Source organism: Nuphar pumila, chromosome 10 (genome assembly GCF_984573655.1).
Source record: "Nuphar pumila chromosome 10, dmNupPumi1.hap1.1, whole genome shotgun sequence".
Classification (NCBI taxonomy): Eukaryota; Viridiplantae; Streptophyta; class Magnoliopsida; order Nymphaeales; family Nymphaeaceae; genus Nuphar; species Nuphar pumila.
In genome coordinates this window covers 32,554,500-32,574,360 of record NC_143258.1, presented here as the reverse complement: position 1 = coordinate 32,574,360, position 19,861 = coordinate 32,554,500, and the positions used below count along the sequence as shown (strand labels likewise).

At 38.0% G+C, this 19,861-nt stretch overlaps 1 protein-coding gene across 6 annotated transcripts in view; it reads right to left on the bottom strand.

Annotated features, from left to right (window-relative positions):
- The window catches only part of LOC149826621 (D-alanine-D-alanine ligase family), a 257,262-nt gene that overhangs the window by 154,968 nt on the left and 82,433 nt on the right, over positions 1 to 19,861 (bottom strand). The window lies entirely within an intron of this gene.

The following is a 19,861-nucleotide window of genomic DNA, read 5'->3' as shown; positions in this document are numbered from 1 at the left end:
CTGACACCATTATGTAAAATGGCATGCAAAGACTTCTCAGCATTACTCCAACGCTTTTCAGAAGCCAGGGCAACTATACAATCTCTGTTATGACCAGAGTCATAGCATATACCCCTCCTTTTTAGTCATTAAAGTAATCCTCTTTTGCTTCTTATTATATCACGATATCATCAAAATTCCTAAAATGATATGGAACCATGTGGTAGAGCATCGTCTACCAGTGAATCTCCCAAAGTCTTAATAATGAGTAGGATGTGAGTTCAAAAGGAGACATTGTTAAAATAATGAAGCATAATTTGTGGTATCTCAAATGTATCAAATAATCCTCAATATTGCTACCATATGTACTGAATGATCGTACCCATAAACTAACTGACCACATGAACTATGTTAAGAGTTATGTATAATAATTCATAGCAAGGTTGTATCATATCGTTACCCGTATCGGTCGGGCTCAAAATAAGATATGTATTGTATTGTATTGTATCATAAAAAAATCATAACACATGAAACAATGATTAATTGCACAAAATACAACTATAAAATCACATGTGAAGGATTTATGTCTCTATGAGTTGCATAAGCCATCATCAAACATCAACTATCTCACAAGAACAATACAAAATATTAAATATCTTGCAATTAAAAATATGCCACAAGACTCATACTTTCATATTACATAAACAAAAATATTATGGCAATAGTTGCACTCAATTTTCAATCAGTTTTCACCAATGTTGTGAAAAGCGTTGAGGCGTAGCGAGGCACTCCACCAAAATCTAAGGCGAGGCGTAAGCCTCGAGGCGCAAAGCGTAAGCCTCAAAAAAAAAAAATTTGTAACTTAAAAAAGCTATAAAAATGATTGAAAATTATAAATAAATAAGAAATGCTTTATTGATAAAGCAACAACCAATAAAAAATCTCAAATAAATACGAAAAAAATATGAGATGCAAAGGGGTTAAATTCATCTCAGTTGTAGGCATTACAGAATCCAACCTAGTAAGATCTTACTTTAAATTCAAATTCAGAGTCAGATGGGAAAATATAATACGGAGCCCACATTGACTGGTAATCAGATACATTCTATATGTAATTAGTTCATTATCCTATGGGTTTAAATTCCGATTTGGTTCAGATTCAGATGTAAGACTGCATATTGAACTCGAATCTGATTATTTACTACCTGCTAGCTCTACTGAATCCTGCTAAATGGATATGGATTTGTTAGATATCCAACCTAAATCCGAACCAGAACTAAGTTTGAAACCTGATCATTCCAATGCCGACAAGGCCACACTAAATCTATTGTAAAGAAGTGTAAAATCTCTTATTGCTTAGGCGTTTCATGCACAACCAAAATCAATACAAGAGTGCAAATGGATCGGATTTAAATTTTTTTCCCAAACAGAAACCTTAATTAAAATAAAATCAAATTTGTATATCTTGATACTTTTTCAGATTCATGATCTCAGGCCATTCCCTTTTTTCTCAGTTAGAAATTTTGAATTTCTAACGGTTTTGAGATCTCAGAGATCCCCCAGTTGAATGAAGGTCGGATCTGGGGTGGCCCACATGTCTAGATCGGATCTTGAATCGCAAGCCATGGAGACACACCCTAAGTGTGTTTGTTCTTGTGTATTTCATCTTCCCATCTCCCCTTTTTTCCTTTATCAGAACATTTTGAAGAGTTTGAGCATGCAGGGCAGTGAAACAAGCCGAACCACTCAAACTCATAAAAGAGACTTAACAAGCTGAATGTGAACAATGGCTACTTGGCTCAGCTTGACTCGTATATGCTCGTTACAAATTTTAACGCTAAAAAGGAGATTAGAACTCAACCGAACATAAAAGAAAAATATATACAAATATATAAAACATGTACCTCTTCTTCTTCTTCTTCTTCTTCTTCTTCTTCTTCTTCTTCTTCTTCTTCTTCTTTTGAAACCCAAGCTCGGGTTAGGTTGACAGACGAGACGAAGAGAGGTGGGAGAGACCGAGACGAGAAGTGGGAGACGAGTGAAGGACTTTGAGAGAGAGATGAGTGAGAGGCGAGTGAGAGACGAGTGAGGGACTGCGAGAGAGAGATGAGCGAGAGACGAGAGAGAGACTGCGAGATGTGAGAGAGAGACTGTGAGACGAAATGAAAAATTAGGGCTTAGGGTCGGGGGGCTGATTTAATAACATCTAAGTTTTTGTCAAATGGGGGCTTTGACCCCCGTTTGACCAACAAAATGAGGCGAATACGCCTCTCATTGAGGCGCATTTCGCCCCGAGGAGTGTGCTTCAAGGGGTATGAGGTGCACGCCTTGAACCTTTTGCGCTTTATATGTGCGCCTCAAGGCATAAAGCTCCTCGCCTTGAGGCGAGGCGCGTTTTTTGCGCCTTGAGGCATGTTTTTAATAACACTGGTTTTCACTCATTACTTGAGTACCCATAGTCATGCCAGATCATCTGATGTCATCTTTGTTGCAGTGTGGAGCCTGATTTCTACCTCGATATAAATCTCTAATTTCAACAGATCCAACTTCATGGTAAGTTGGCAGGGGTTGTAAGAGAAAATCAAATTTTGACCTCTTTACAAAACCATTGATTGTGTTTAGATTTTGGTGCCTTAAAAGCAAATTGTCCATGGTAGTTACCCATGTACAATTTGAGAGGGATTGTTAAGATTGAGGACAACATATGAAGAGCATTTGTGTACATAAAATTTGTTTAATATGTGTATGTATTTTATCATTAAGCTCAAAGGTATTTTTGTAACATGATAGATTTTATTAATAAAAGGTTAGTTAAGGCGACACCCTCACATTGATTATCGTCCTATTTTCTTCATCTCTTTCTCATTTTTGTCTCTTTTACCTTATCCTGGCTGCAACATCCTAATAAATTGTCCGCAGATCTGACAGGATCATGATAACTTTGTTCAAATCCAAGACATCAAACAGCATAACTGAATTTCTCAAACCAGGCTTGAGGTGCCTATTTGAGTCCATAAAATACCCTTTTCAACTTGCAAACTCTACCCTCTGGATATGAGTACCCTTATGACAACTCCATATAAACCTCCCTTCCTATATCACCATTCACGAAAGCATTTTTCACATCTAGTTGCCACAAGTTCCAATGTCTCACTGCATATATTGCCAACAAAGTCCTTATAGTGGTCATATGAGCCACTGGTGCATAGGTTTATGCAAATCAATTTCAAATTGTTGAATGTAGCCCTTTGTCACTCATTTTACTTTGTACCTTTCAAGCTATGTCACATGGGTGCGGGTGCGGGAGCGGGTGCGGGTGCGGGTGCGGGGATTCGGCACTTCCAAAAAACCCGGGTGCGGGGGTGCGGCAGGGGAAAAAATGTAAATATATATATATATATATATATATATATATATATATATATATATATATATATATATATATATAAAAGGGGGTCAGCTGCTGTCAGCAGCTCTGTCAGCATTACTTTTTTTTAAAAAAATTTCGCAGCCCATTTGGGCAATTTTTTTTTTAAAAAAATAAATCCAAAACAAGAATGGACCAAAATGATCCTGGGTGCGGTCAACGCACCCAGGATAGGGTTGACCGCACCCGGTGCCGCACCCGCACACGCACCCGTGTCGAGTCGCGTCGATGCGGGTGCGGCACCCTGCTAGCCGAATCCCTGTGACATAGCTTTCAAGTAATATATTTGCCTTTTGTCTTGATCTTATAAACCCACTTGCTCCCAACAATATTCTTTCCAAGTGGAAGCTTTACCAACTCCCATGCATACATCCTATACAGTGCATTTATCTCCTCAACCATTGTCTATTGCCACTCTTCTTTCGAAGTTGCATCTGAGTAGGTCCCTGGCTCAACATTTGAATTAATCTATGTAAAAAATGCACGATGTCTAGGAGTAAGACTCATAAAACACAAAGTCAAAAGGACAAATAGATATTCTAAAATTTAAGCATACTTAGGGAGGGGATGGAGGAAGAGAGAATGTAAAACCCCATTTAAAAAAAAAAAAAAATCTGTTTGGACCCGGGCCGGGTCCGGACCCGACCCGGGCCCCTTTTTATTTAGGGTTTTAAGTAACCCGAGCGTTCGGGCGCCGCAACCCCCCCCCCCCCCTTTTTCTTTCCCCTTCGCGTGCGGGCAAATTTGGGAAACCCACCAGGGGTTTCCCCTTCCGATTTCCCCCTGCGACTTTAAGAGAGAGGTTGGAGGGCGAGGGGAGTCACGCCTCCCTCTCGCAGCCCTCGCTCCCCCCCCTCCGCGCCGGTCACCTCCCTCGCTGCGCCCTGTCGCTGACGCCGGCCACCATTCCCAGGTACGCCATCCTCCCTCTTCTCTTCCTCACCCCCCCTCTCAGTCGCCTCGCCGGGAGGCCGACAGGCGGCGCACGGCCCCTGCCGCGCCCTCCCACGTCCCCTGTGCCCTTCGAAGGGTCGACAGGGAACCCTCAGGCCCCTCTCACCTGTCTTCTCCCCTTTTTTTTTCTCTTGTGGGGCTGTCAAAGGGCCGGCGGGGGTCCAGTCACCCCCTGCGGCACCTCTTTGCCTGTCGTCATCTTTGGGGTTGCCGTGACTCGGTCTGGCAGGGGCTGAGGCCCCTGCCATTCGTTGACTCTTCCAGGCAGGGGCCTTGGCCCTGCCACTTTCATTGTTGCTGGCAAGGGCTGAGGCCCTGCCACTTTCATTTTCGCAGGCAGGGGCTCAGCCCCTGCCACTTTCATTGTTGCCGGCAGGGACTGAGCCCCTGCCACTTTCATTTTCGCAGGCAGGGGCTCAGCCCCTGCCACTTTCATTGTTGCCGGCAGGGGCTGAGCCCCTGCCACTTTCATTTTCGCAGGCAGGGGCTCAGCCCCTGCCACCTAATCGATTCTGGCAGGGGCTCAGCCCCTGCCACTTGATTGTTTCTGGCAGGGGCTCAGCCCGTGCCACATTTATTTTGCCGGCAGGGGCTCAGCACCTGCCGTTTCTTTGCGATTGGCAGGGGCTGACCCCCCCGCCGCCTCGGTATTATTTTCGACAGAGGGCTCAGCCCTGTCACCCCGCGACTGTCTGCAGGCAGGGGTTCGCCCCCTGTCGTTTTCCTGATTTCAGCCTGTAGGGGCACACCCCTATTGCCTCTCTCTTTTCCTGTAGGCAGGTTTGTTTCTTTTACTTTCCGCATGATAATTAACGTAGCACTGTTGCAGACCTCGCATCGGACCCCTCGCTCTGGCTCCGCGGCCCGAGCCTCGTATCATCTACACGCGTAGACGCACGCAGCTGCACGACATCCCGAGGTAGGGGAAAGTCGCACGATGGGTTTGTAAGAATGAATTAAAATTATAAGGATTTTGTGATAGAATAGTTTATTTGGCATGCATTCTCACTCGTAGAAATTCCTAACTGGTGATTGTTTGTGTTGTGTTTCTGCATCCGTATTCTTTTGAAATTTCATACGTATTGTTGAAGCTCTACGAGTAGACTCATTGCTAGAAAGACCTTATTCATGTATGTTCGCCTGGCTCACTGTTATAAGTTACTATAAATGCCTTATTGATTATTGCCTGATGAATCTTGGAGGTGACTTCTTGATTCTTAGTATTCGAGCATGCCAAGCATAATACAGACATTTATAAAACCTTGTGATAGGCTATCTATCAAAAACCCACAAATTTACTTTGGTAATTAGACCTGAAGAAAAGTATGATACAATAGTACGGGAGGTCATTCAGTACCTCAAAGTGATTAAGAAATTCCTTATTGATATCCATGAGATGATACCGGCCTCCTCAGGCCCCTCTGCTCAGAGAGCAATTCATGTTATGTATGAACCAAAAGAATCATAAACCATTATGCTGCCCTCTCATCGTAGTTGTACCTCTGGGAAGGTACGATCGTACTTTTGGACAAGTACGTCCCATGTGGGTTACGATGGTGGGATGATGAGGTTGTGGCAACCTCGATGAGTGCAATTAGCAAAAGGCTGAGATCACATAAAAAGGTGACCATTCGCCTTCACAGGCAAGATGCTCGAGTGGGTCTAATAGACCAGAGCATGTAGGATGGGGCGGCGGTTAAGAAACCCCCGTCGTACCCATCCGATCTTCACGGTTCATCAAGGGAGAGGATGGATGGTACAAAGACTCCGATGGACAGGTTGTTAACAACCACCCCACGAGCAAAAGACTCGGTTTTCCCCAGTCATCGGAGTTAGGGGAATTGGGATTACCATAAATTATCCTAGGTGGTAACTCCCAAGCACTTCTGCAGAAGTTGGATGCATCCATGGGCCACGAATGCCTTTGGGGATTTACTCTCTTGGTCACTGACCGTCCCCTTAGGAGCGGACTCAGTCAGCCATCCGGGTTAATGAAAACACCTGACATAATAAACCCCCGGATCGGTCTCGGTTGTTTCTACGTTTCGCGTCTGTGCGTACCCACAGGCCAGTTAATATCAGAACTTAAAGAATATATTCAGGAATAGATATAGATGACTGAGACTTACACTGCTTCTCTTTGCACTTATTACATTTGCTAGAATAGACTACAACTGCTTTAATTGCTTAAATATCATAATTGCTTATCTCATGAATGTCCTGTTTTATTTTCATTCTACTTATCTGTTCGTGCACCTACTAGTTTGTTATGAAACTGACCCATTTCATGGGCAGGTGAGGAGTAGGACTTCACTGGCGGCCGATGGCGTGGTGCAACGTGGATCAAGATTCATTTTCTTTCTGCTGGCGGCTTGGCTCTGGGACTTTTTGGAGTTTTTCTTAGATTTATTGAACTTTGGAATAAAAGACCCATTTTGTAATAAACTGCAGATTTTAATCGATTGCCTTATTTCTTAAATTCCTTTAAGATGTTGTACATGTGAATGATGGTTTTTCAGCTAACGTACCCAGGATTGTTGACTTGTGTCCCTTTCTAAATGTCTTCCACTGTTGTTTTTAAATATTAAACTTTAAATCTTTGAAAGGTTTTTCAATAAGGTTTTCGAAATCACAAGTCGAAATTTTGGGGCGTTACAGAGAAAGAAGCGGAAGGTGACTCCAAGCTTGATTAATCTGGTTCAGCTGAAGAAGGAATTAGATCAGGATTGGCCTCTATATTTTCTACTTTCTTCGCTTCCACTTGATCCAAGAATGAAATCTCAACAATATTTTCATATCTTCTAGAATAGGTTTGTCCAAACTTATATTCTCTCAAATGGATTTTCTGTCCCTGAACCTCCACATTCTCATTCACTCTTTCGTTCTCAAGAAATAGCACTAAAAAGGATAAATCAGATTCAACTCCCACCTTATCTCCTATCTGACTAAAATAAGGTGTATCTTTGTGAAAGAAAATGTTTCAAGATACCCAAGCTTTTCTTTAAACTGAATCATAACACTTATAGCCTTTTTTATCATTTAAAAAACCAAGAAAGCAACATTTAATAGTTTTGGAAGATATTTTCTCTATATCTATCTGGTAGAAGCATAAAACAACTACATCCAAATACTTGTAATGAAGTAGGCGAATTTACAAATAACCAAGTGTAGAACACTTACAAGTCCAATAACGGACAAATACAAAGAGAGTAAATAAGCACTTTAAGTGCACACACACAAATCCACAAAGGAATAATGCCAAAAGGCAAACAAAAGTAAATATTATTGAAAAAGTGAGAGAAGGAATGAGTTACATGTAGGGGATGCACCCCTACTTATATACACAACAAGAGAGGGAGCCATTGGGAGCTCCCCCTTTTCATAGAGACGTTGGGAAGCTCCCACCCCAACGACTGGGGGGTCCAATGTGAAAAAGGTGAAACAATAAAAATAAAAGAAAAAGTAAAAAAATAAGAAAAGAGAAAATATTTGTTTTTAAGAAACAACTATTTTATACATGCAAAAAGACAAAAATGCCCCTATCGGACAATACATAATAAAACAAAAAAATTTACACAAACACACACACACACACACATATATATTTAACATTCCTTAAACTTTACGGGGAAAGAACTGAAAGTTTGCTAAGGAGAAAGAGAGAACGAGGAGCAAGAAGAGCTTTGGTGAAGAAATAGGTCAACTGATATTCTAAGGTGACATACGGCAATGCGATAGTTCCTTTCAAATATTCGTCATGAATATAATGGCAATCGATCTCGATATACTTGGTGCACTCATGGAAAGTGTGATTGCTTGCAATATAAATCACACTCTTATTGTCACAGCACATCTTCGATGGTGATGAGATGATGATACCCATATCATTGAGAAAACTTTTAAGCCACATTATTTTCATTGTCGTTGTAGCCGTAACACGATATTCGGCTTCGGTTGAAGATAAAGATACCTTTTGTTTTTTCTTACACCAAGAAATCAAGGAATCCCCAAAAAAATACAAAAATCAGTAGTTAAGATTATATCATTTGGATTACCACCCTAGTCAGCATCAGTATAAGCAGTTAAATCAAAAGATGAGGAAGAGGAAAAGAAAAGCCCTTTCAAAATGGCGTTTTTAAGGTATCGCACAATCCTTATTATTGCTACCATGTGCACAGTGGTAGATGCATGCTGAAACTGGCTGGCCTCATGAACAACATGAGCAATATCAGGTCGGGTGATGGAGAGATAAGTGAGAGATCCAATTAATTGACGATATGAAGTAGGATCTTCAAGTTGTACACCATCTTTGAGACTTAATTTAGCATTTATAACTTCAGGGGTCTCCACCATCTTTTCATCTGAAACTCCTGACTTAGCACATATGTCAGCAGTTAATTTCATTTAAGAGAGAATATATCCTCTAGGGGAGTAGGCAACTTCAATTCCTAAAAAACATCTCAAGAAACCCAAGTCAAGCATATCAAATGTTTTCTTTAAGATTGATTTAATTTCAATAACTCATTCTTTGTCATTTTTTGTGATGATCATATAATCAACATATAGAAGAAGAATCACAATTGTAGTACTTGTTTTATTGACAAACAGAGCAATGTCCGTATAACAAGAAATAAATTTTAAATTAATCAAAACATTACTAAATTTGTCATATCAAGCCTTAGGAGCTTGTTTAAGACCATACAAGGCCATTTTAAGTTCTATAACTTTTCCATTCAAATTCACCCCTCGAGGAGATTTCATGTAGACTTTTTCACCAAGTTCTCCATTCAAAAAAGTGTTTTTAACATCTAATTGAAAAATAGGTCATTTTTTTATAGACGCAATAGCAATGAGAGCTTGAATACTTGTCATTCGTGCTACTAGGGCAAAGGTTTCCTCATAATCTACTTCATATTCTTGAGCATACCCTTTGGCAACTAACCTTGCTTTATATCTTTCTAACGATCCATCACTTTTGGTTTTAACTTTAAACACCCATCCACATCCTATAGGTTTCTTTCCTAAGGGTGGATCAACTATTTGCCATGTGTTGGCTTTCTTAAGAGCATTAAGTTCAAATTTCATTGCTTTATTCTATTGAGGGTATTGTTTGGCATCATTAAAATGAGATGGTTCATAATAAGAGTAAAGAGTTATTAAACATGCTCTAAAATTTGAAGAGAAAGAGTCATATGATACAAATCTACTTGGAGCACTAGAGATACGAGTTGATTTTCTAGGTTGGGATTCTTCTAAAGATATGTTTTGAGATAACTTCTCAAGGGCACATGGATGATTACCTTCACCCCGTCTAGTATACACATGTGTATTATTTTATACATGTTCATTGCAATTCACATGTTGATCACTATCCTTATCATCAAGTGGATGCTCACTACTAGAGCTATTGTCAAAAGATTCAAATATCTCAATAGAGTTGGACTCATCATTTCTTGGTAATAAATCAAATAAAAATGAATAATCCATGTTTTCTCTTGGTTCTTTGTTATCAAACTCATTTTCATTCTCAAGAAAAGTAACATCTTTTGAAACATAAAGTTTGTTATTTATTGGATCAAAACATCGATATCATTTTTTATTTTCTCCATAGCCTAGGAAAACACATTAAATGGCATTTGGAGATTATCATTTTTATGAGTAAGAACATAACACCTACAACCAGTCTTAGTCTTTTAAAATCGAGAGTCGTTTTAAAAAGCTTTTCAAATGGAGAAACATTGTTTAATGAGGACGAAGGAGTTCTATTAATTAAGTTGAGGTTAGAACGGCTTCGGCCCAAAACTTTTTTGAAATATCCTTAGAAATTAAAAGTCTCAGTGGTTTCTATTATATGTCTATGCTATCTTTCTGCTAACCCATTTTGTTGCGGAGTTCTAGAACAAGACCTTTGATGACCAATTTTATTTTGTTTTAAGTAATTTTGAAAATCATTAGACATGTATTCTCCTCCCGAATCCGATCTAAGAATAGAAAGGTTGCTTAGGAATTGATTTTTAATCATTATATGAAATTTTTTAAAAAAAGAGAACACATCGAATTTATGATTTAGAAAATAAATCCATGTGTATCTAGTAAAATCATCAACAAAAATAACATAATACGAGTAACCACCTTAGTGAGGGCCCTCATACATCCGAATGTACTAATTCAAAAAAACGTGTAGAAACAAATGTTCCTCGGGAAAAAGGAATTGCTTTCATTTTTTCAAAAATGCAATCTTTACAAGATATGTCTTTTTCATTATATGTATTTCCCAAAAAAGAAAAAAGAGACATCTTTGAAAAGCTAGGGTGGCCAAGTCTCTTATGCCAAATATCAATACTTTTGACATGCACAAAATTAGAAAATGACTTGGGTGAAAGGGACAAAAAATCCATAAAATAAAGATCACCTCTCCTATGGCCTTGCCCAATCAGCTTCCGTGAAGGGAGATCTTGCACATTGCAATCTTTAGGTGAGAAAGAAACTTTGCAATCATGATCAAAATTTTGAGAAACAGAAAAAAGATTTAAATTTAATTTTGGAACCACCCTTATTTTTTGAACCAAAAGATTTTGAGAATGTTTTGAATCAAGTGTTCTAATACTTTGTATTTTTAAAGAAGTTTCATCGACCGTTGAAACATAAGATGAAGTAGGATTAGAATAAACTTTGGAAAGAACATTCTTATGAGGTGTCATATGAAAGGAAGCACCCGAATCAAGAATCCACACACCTGGAGGAGATGAGGGAGATGCAATGACGACACCCGAAGTGGAGGATGATTTGAAAAGTTGTTGACGCGCCTCCGATATTTGATTAAGCATGTCTTTAATATCTCCTCCATTTTTGCTTGCTTCTTTTTTCTTAAGTATGATTTCACCAACGAAAGCAATCATACCTTTAACCTTAGGACATACCGGTCTAATGCGTCCTAGTTCATTAGAATGATGGCAAGTGACATCCTTCCTATATCCACTATTATAGTTGGGCTCATTACCATAGTTATTTGGTTTTACAAAGTAGGGTGGCTTATAGGATTTTACAATAGAATCCGGCCTAGTAACTGCCAAAACATCATCATTCCAATGGATCATGCCAAGATGGGTTTATTCTTGGCATACCTTGGCAAGAGCATCTTCAATAGGCATAGTTTTGGTCCTATGAAGGAGAGAAGCACTCACTTGTTCAAATTTCAGTCTTAAACCATGAAGGAATTGGAAAAAATGCTCCTCAATTTGCTCTCTTCTCATTTTAATATCTTCGGAAGCCACCCATTTAGGCTCAAGTAGAGCTAATTCATCCCAAAGAGGGGACAAAATGCTAAATTAATCACGGGCACACATGTCTCCTTGCTTAGTGGATCTAATTTTATCTTAACAAAAATATTATCTAGCAAGATCCTTTTGGGTATACATATCCTTAAGAAAGAACCAAGCTTCATTGGTTTTTCTAAATTTAGCAATATTGGCACATATGTTAATGTCAAAAATTTTCATAAACCATGCCAAAATTTTGGCATGGTTACTTTCCCAATCCTCTACCTTTATTTGATGGTCATTAATGGCTTTAAGACGATCATCCCCCATGAGAGCTTTTTCGGCACCTCCTTCAACTTTGGTGAGCTTCAATGATGGTTCAAGAGAGGTTCTCAGCACAAAACTCCAAAGTTTCTTCCCTGTAAGATGATTTTTCATAGTCGATGCCCACATCTAAGTAGTTTGATCCATTAAGTTTGAAGGAGAACTTCACTCTTGATTCATGCTCCATGATGATAAGAAAAAGATTGAGACAAAGAAAGTGATAGCACATTTGTCACGATCTTCAAACACCACAAGAAATGCTTCCAAGATCAAAAGAACCCAAATGGCTCTGTTACCATGTAAAATGAAGTAGGCGTAATTACAAATAACCAAGTGTAGAACACTTACAAGTCCAATAATGGACAAATACAAAGAGAGTAAATAAGCACTTTAAGTCAAATAAAAGTAAATATTATTGAAAAAGTGAGAGAAGGAATGAGTTATATGTAGGGGATGCACCTTTATTTATATACACAACAAGAGAGGGAGCCATTGGGAGCTCCTCCTTTTCATAGAGACGTTGGGAGCTCCCAACGGTCATAAATATGACCGTTGGGGCCCCAACGACTCTATGGAAAGGGGGGCCCAATGTGAAAAAGGTGAAAAAATAAAAAGAAAATAAAAAATAAGAAAATAAGAAAAGAGAAAATAGTTGCTTTTAAGAAACAACTATTTTTATAAATGTTAAAAGACAAAAATGCCCCTATCGGGCAATACATAATAAAACAAAAATTAATATATATATATATATATATATATATATATATATATATATTAACAATATCTTCATCATTTTATAATTTGGAACCATTCCATATAACTTGTGAAAAGGAGATATACCCTTAAGAACACTTGATAGCATATGGTTTATCTAATAGATAACCAACTAAACTACATTAGCGCATTAAGCTTTCGATACGCAACCCCCAAAGAGAATAGCTCTCGTTGTCCCCAAAATATGTATGTTCTTCCTTAGGCACTTTTGTACTTAAGCAATAATTCAATCAAGAAAGATATTCATCACTTTTCTTAGGCACACTTTGTTAAAAAAACTTTCTTTTTCTAAGAAATAAACATTTCTAGAAACATATAATTTGTCCTTTTCAAAATCATAATACCTAAACCCTTTTGGCTTTCTCCATACCCAAAAAGTACAAAAGGTATGGCTTTTGAAAAAAGTTTGTCATTTTTGTTAGTAAGAACAAAACATTTGCATCCAAAAAGCCTTAGTCGAAAATAGTTGGAGAGAGATTTTAAAAAGCTTTTCATATAGAGAAATGTTTAGGAGTTTGGTGGAAGGAAGTCTATTAGTCAGATATACAACAGTTAAAGAAGCTTCAGCCCAAAACTCTTTTGGAACATGTTTTGAAATTAGAAGGGTTCCAGTAGTTTTAACTTTCAACTATGTGCTTATGTTTCCTTGCGGTCAAACCATTTTGTTGGGGTGTATATGAACAAGACCTTTGATGTAAAATCTCATTTGATTCAAGATATTTTTTAAAAACATTTGACATAAATTCTCTCCCTAAATCGGAGCAAAACATGAAAATATAAGTTTTAAATTGATTTTTGACAAAGTTGTGAAATTTTTTGAATACTTTAAAAACGTGATATTTGTGCTTACAAAAATAAATCCAAGTGAATCTAGAGTAATCATCAACAAATATCACATAGTAAGTATAACCACCTTTTAAAGAAATAGGAGCGAGACCCCATACATCTGAATGCACTAATTCAAAAGGTTTTGGTAAGAAAAAAGTCCTATTGAAAAAAGGAAGTGCTTTCATTTTGCCAAGAATACAATCAGTACAATAAAATTCTTCATTACAAAGATTTTTCAAATGTGTTAAATAAGACAATTTGGATATACTAGGATGACATAGTCTTTGATACCACAAAAAAAATGTCTACATTTTGTATATTGTAACAAAAAGTATTCCTTGGAAGGACAAGTTGATCCATGTAGTAGAGATCTCCTTCTCTACGCCCTTTCCTAATCCGCTTCCTTGACTGGAGATCCTACACTCAACATTGGTTTGATGAGAAGGAGACACTACATACAAGATCGATTTTGAGAAATGGAAAGAAGGTTCAAATACAATCTAGGAACAATTCTAATCTTTGAAATAAAAAAGTTTGAAATATTTTTAAAATTCCCAATACCATTAAATCAAGAGAAGACCCATCAGCGGTAAAAACATGAGTTTTTGTTGAATTAGTGCAACAATCTGAAAGCAAACATTCATTTGGGATCATGAAAAGATGCTCCGAAATCTAAAAGCCAAGAAACCTTACCTGAAGGAGATAAAGTAGAGACCGCGACTCCCGAAATAGAGGAAGAGGAGGTTTTAATGAGTGGTTGTAGGGCCTCTACAAGTTGAGACAAAGTCGTGGTTCCAACGGATTTGGACTCTCCATCGTTTCCATTTTTGTTATCTTGAGAAGTTGCCATGAATGCAACCTTTCTTTCTTCTCTTTCTTTGAATTTGAGACAATAGGGTTTATATGCCTCGGTTCTCCACAGTTATGACACATGATCTTTTTCCATCATCATTGTGAGATTTCCCATAATAAGGCTAGGAAAAGTGTGGTGGTTTGTAAACATCGGTGTTGGCACCTGGACTTGAAACGGACAACACATTATCCTTATTTTCTTTGTATTCGGACATGGATGTCAACCTTGTGTACTCCATACACATGTCGGCTAACACTTCATGCAAGGTAAGGGATTTTTTCCTGTGGATAATATTACCCCTAACATGGTCAAATTCAGGTCTAAGATCTCTCATAAATTGGGATAGTTGTTCTTGAAGTATTTACTTCTTTCTTTGAAGAGCATCATTTGAAGTTTTTCATATTGGCTCTAACTTATCCATTTGATCCCAAAGTCTTTTAAAGGGACTATAGTATTCTCGAACCATCTTGTCACCTTGTTTACAATTACATATCTGGTCCCTTAGATCCCATTTGTGGGTAGCATCTTTTTGGGTATAATTTTGTTTAACAAACTCTCGAGCTTCATCCGCCCTCACAAACTCAAGAATGTTGGAGCATGGCTCCTTGTGCACACTTCCCATAAAAAGAGAAAGAACTTTGGCATGGCCCACTTCTCATTCGTTATAGGCTTTTTGGTATTCCAACAAAGTTTTTTCTCTGCTCCTTTGAGAGTTTCTTCTTTAGATTGTCCATCTTCTCCTATAGTCATTTTTGTGAGAATTGATTGAGGTTCCAGTTCGGAACCATCAAAAAGTCCCACAAATCCTTGCCCATAAGAATTCTTTTTAATGTCATGGCCCACACATTATAGTTGCTCCCATCAAACTTGATGGGAACAATGGTTACAACCCATTTATCGTCCATTAGAAAGGAGAAGAAAAATTAGATATATATAGAGAGAGAGAGAGAATAGAGAGAATTTAATAAAAATTTGAGTTGAAGATCCTCCAAGAAAAGTGTATACGAGCTCCCGTGTAATATCGTGTATTTTCACACTTAGTCATTTTGTGAGTTTTCGAAAATTTGGCTAAGTATAGAAGAAAAATCGTTTGAACCTCGATATTAGGCTGATGCTTTGGAGTTTGGGCTTGGCCCAGGTCTCATTGCCAAGGCCTAAATGAGCCCCTTAAAACGTGAAGAAGAGTTTTATTTTTTACCTTTAAATTCAAGTGAAATTTGGGTTATTTTTGGGCGAATTTTGGAAGCGAAATTTGAGTTATATATCATTGGATGCGTCTCAAAATTTTGAGCGTAATGATATTTTATTCTCTTTGATTCGGGATATGGTTGGCCCGAAAATCACATTTTTTTTAAAATTGAGCAGTTTGTCGATTCGGATCCGGATTTGGATCGGACCGGATCTGATGGATTTGATCTAAATTAATATGGATTTGGACTCTATCCAAGACCCATATTAATCTGGATTTGATCCAGTCCAAAACTCATTTGGATTTTTTGAGATGGATTTGGATCTTGGATCCGGATCCAAATCCAAATCCATGCCCAACGATTTTTCCAACTTTAAATTCATTAGAAACCTTTAAATTGGAGTTAATTTGGTAATTCTTGGAAGCTTCTGGATATTTATTTATTATTTAATATTAAATAATTAATTAAGTAATTAATTAATTTAATTTAATTTTGAAAATTTAATTTGACAATTGTTTAGGACTCTAAGTAGAGCCCTTAAACACACGTAGAAGCTGTAATGAAATAAGCGGAAGAAACCAAGAATGCTAAAGCATTCACTATGTCCCACATGGACAAGTGCAACAAGCACAAGAGAGAAAATCCACTAAGGGATATACAAAGGGCCTTATAAAAAGGCTACACACATGAAAAATAATATCACTATTATTGAAGAGGAGCTCTCAAGAGCAATACACCATACATGGGGGGTTCCCCCTATATATAAGAAAAGGAGACCAAAGGGGCTCCCAATAGAATCGTTGGGAGCCCCCAACGGTCACATATGTGACCGTTGGGGGCCCCAAAGACTCCATTGTGGGGCCCCTTTTCGGTATCCAAAAAATACAAAAATAAAAACAAAAAGAAAAATAAAAAAGGGTGAAATAAAAGAAACAAAATAAATACCCCTATGGGGTACTTTGTGAAATGACCATAATACCCCTATCGGGTATTATGGTATTATTACATATGTTTTAACACCCCCCCTCAAACTTTACGAGGGAATGACCGAAAGTTTGCCAAGGAGGAACAAGAAGCGAGGAGCAGGCAGGGCTTTGGTGAAGAAATCGGCAAGTTGATATTCCGCAGTGACATATGGCAGTGTTACTGTCCCACGAAGATATTCATCACGTACATAATGACAGTCCATTTCAATATGTTTCGTCCTCTCATGGAAAGTGTGGTTGCTGGCAATGTAGATGGCACTTTTGTTATCGCAACAAAGCTTCGAAGCCCTGGTAATTTCGACTCCCATATCTTGAAGAAGACTTCGAAGCCACACCAGCTCCATTGTAGTAGTTGCCATAGCCCTGTATTCTGCTTCAGTAGAAGACAATGAGACTTTCTGCTGTTTCTTGCACCTCCAAGCAATTAGCGAATCTCCTAGGAACACACAAAAGCCAGTAGTTGAGATTCGATCATTTGGGTTTCCTCCCCAGTCAGCATCAGTATAAGCTAGTAAATCTAAGGAAGAGAGTGAGGATAGGAATAGCCCTTTAGTCAAAGTATTTTTAATATATCGAATGATCCGGAGCACAGCACTCATATGCACAGATGTAGGAGCATGCTGAAATTGGCTTGCAGAGTGCACAGCATGAGCAATATCGGGCCTGGTGATAGTCAGATAGGTGAGGGAGCCTATGAGTTGCCTGTAGGGCGTAGGATCATCCAGCAGAACTCCATCCTCCAGTCGTAGTTTAGCATTGATAACATCGGGAGTTTCCACCTTTTTATCATCTGAAATCCCAGATTTGGAACATATGTCTGCAGCAAGCTTCATCTGTGACAATATATACCCTCGAGGAGAGTATGCAACTTCTATACCAAGAAAGTACCTGAGAAAACCCAGATCAGACATATCAAAATTATGTTTTAACATATTTTTAACTTTAAGAATACCGCTTTCATCATTGCCAGTGATGATCATATCATCAACATAAAGCAGAAGGATGATAATACTATTACCTGCATGTTTAACAAAAAGAGCAGTGTCAGTATAACAGGAGCGAAATCCCAATTGTAACATGATAGCACTAAATCTATCATACCAAGCATTAGGGGCTTGTTTAAGACCATATAAGGCTTTTAATAACCGAAGGGTTTGACCTTGGTTAACACTGATTCCCGGCGGAGGGTCCATATATACTTCATTCAACTGACCATTAAGAAAGGCATTTTTAACATCTAATTGGAATATAGGCCATTTCTTAGATGATGCTACCGCAATTAAAGTTCTAACGCTTGTCATGCGAGCCACGGGAGCAAAAGTCTCCTCATAATCGATGTCATATTCTTGTGAGTATCCCTTAGCAACTAATCTAGCTTTATAACGCTCTAGGGAACCATCACTTTTTGTTTTGACTTTGTAGACCCATCGACATCCTATAGCTTTCTTATTTGGAGGAAGGTGAACTATTTCCCAAGTTTTAGCTTTATTTAAAGCATCTAGTTCAACTTTCATTGCTTCAACCCAATGAGGTATACTTTTTGCTTGATTATAATGGGAGGGTTCATAGTAAGAATGCAAGGCTATTAGACAAGCTCTATATTTAGGTGAAAGAGTTTCATATGAGACAAACCTATTAGGTGGAATTGATTCTCTAGAAGAACGCCTAAGGGAGGTTTCTTCTAGGGGTTCATTAAGCCGCAAGAATTTTTCTAAAGCACTAATAGGTTGGGCTTCCTCACGCCGAGTGTATACTTGGAGATTGTCACCATTAGTTGGTGATACATCATTATCATGAGAATCATGAGTATTTTCTAAAATTTCCGGATGACTCAAAGAGTCATCATTTGAATCTTCTAAAAGATCATTGATAAACATATAATCAATTTCATTTGATTTTTCCAATATGTCAAATCCATTTTCATCTTCTAAAAAGGTTACATCTTTGGAGACAAATAACTTATTTTTTTATGATCAAAGCATCTATAGCCTTTTTTATTTTCACCATATCCTAAAAATACACATTCTATTGCTTTAGGTGACAATTTATCTCTTTTATGTAAAAGAACAAAGCATTTACACCCAAAAATCCGAAGACGATTGTAGTCGGGTGTCATATTAAAAAGTTTTTCATAAGGAGAGATATTATTCAATTTTGAAGATGGCATCCTATTGATTAAATAGGTGGAGGTTAACACGGCTTCGGCCCAAAACTTTTTAGGAATATTTTTAGAAATGAGTAAGGATCTAGTGGTTTCCAAAATATGCCTATGTTTTCTTTCCGCTAGACCGTTTTGTTGAGGAGTTCTTGGGCAAGATTTTTGATGACAAATGCCATGTTGTTTTAGATATGATTGAAAATCATTTGATAAGTACTCTCCACCCGAATCGGATCTATGGATGGATATTTGACTTTGAAATTGATTTTGAATTTTTGCATGGAATTCTTTAAAGAAGTTAAAAACTTCCGATTTAAAGTTAAGAAAATAAATCCATACATATCTAGTATAATCATCAATAAAAGTAACATAATATGAATAACCACCTTTAGATAGAACCGGAGATGGCCCCCAAACATCGGAATGCACCAATTCAAAAGGTCTTGTTGTCACAAAGGATCTAATAGGAAAAGGAGTAGACTTCATTTTGCCAAAAATGCAATCTTTGCAATTGATATCTTTTTCTTTACAAAACTTGTGTCCAAAAGGAAAAAGATACATTTTAGAGTAACTTGGATGTCCAAGCCTTTTATGCCAAGTTTCAATATTTTTGTCTTAGACATAAGTACAAAATGAAGTATTTGGAAGCATTAAATTATCCATAAAATAAAGGTCTCCCTTCCTATGGCCTTGCCCAATCCGCTTCCCGGACCGGAGATCCTGCACAAAGCACCCTTGGGATGAGAAAGATATTTCACATCCATGGTCGGCTATTTGAGAAACGGAAAAGAGGTTAAGATTTAATTTTGGAACTATTCTAACTTTTTGAACAAGGAAATTTTGAACGCTTTTAGAATCAAGAGTTCCAACACCATTTATTTTGAGAAAAGTTCCATCGGCCGTAGAGACACAAGACATTTTTGAATTGGTGTGCACATTGGTTAATGCATTTTCATGAGGGGTCATGTGAAAAGAAGCTCCGGAATCTAAAATCCAAGAGTACGTACCGGGAGGTGATGATGAGGCAATGGCGGCACCGGAGGTGGAAGAAGTGACCTTTAAAATTTATTGAAGAGCCAAGGAGATTTGTCCAAGAGTATCTTTGAGATCCCCGTTCTTGCCGTCATCT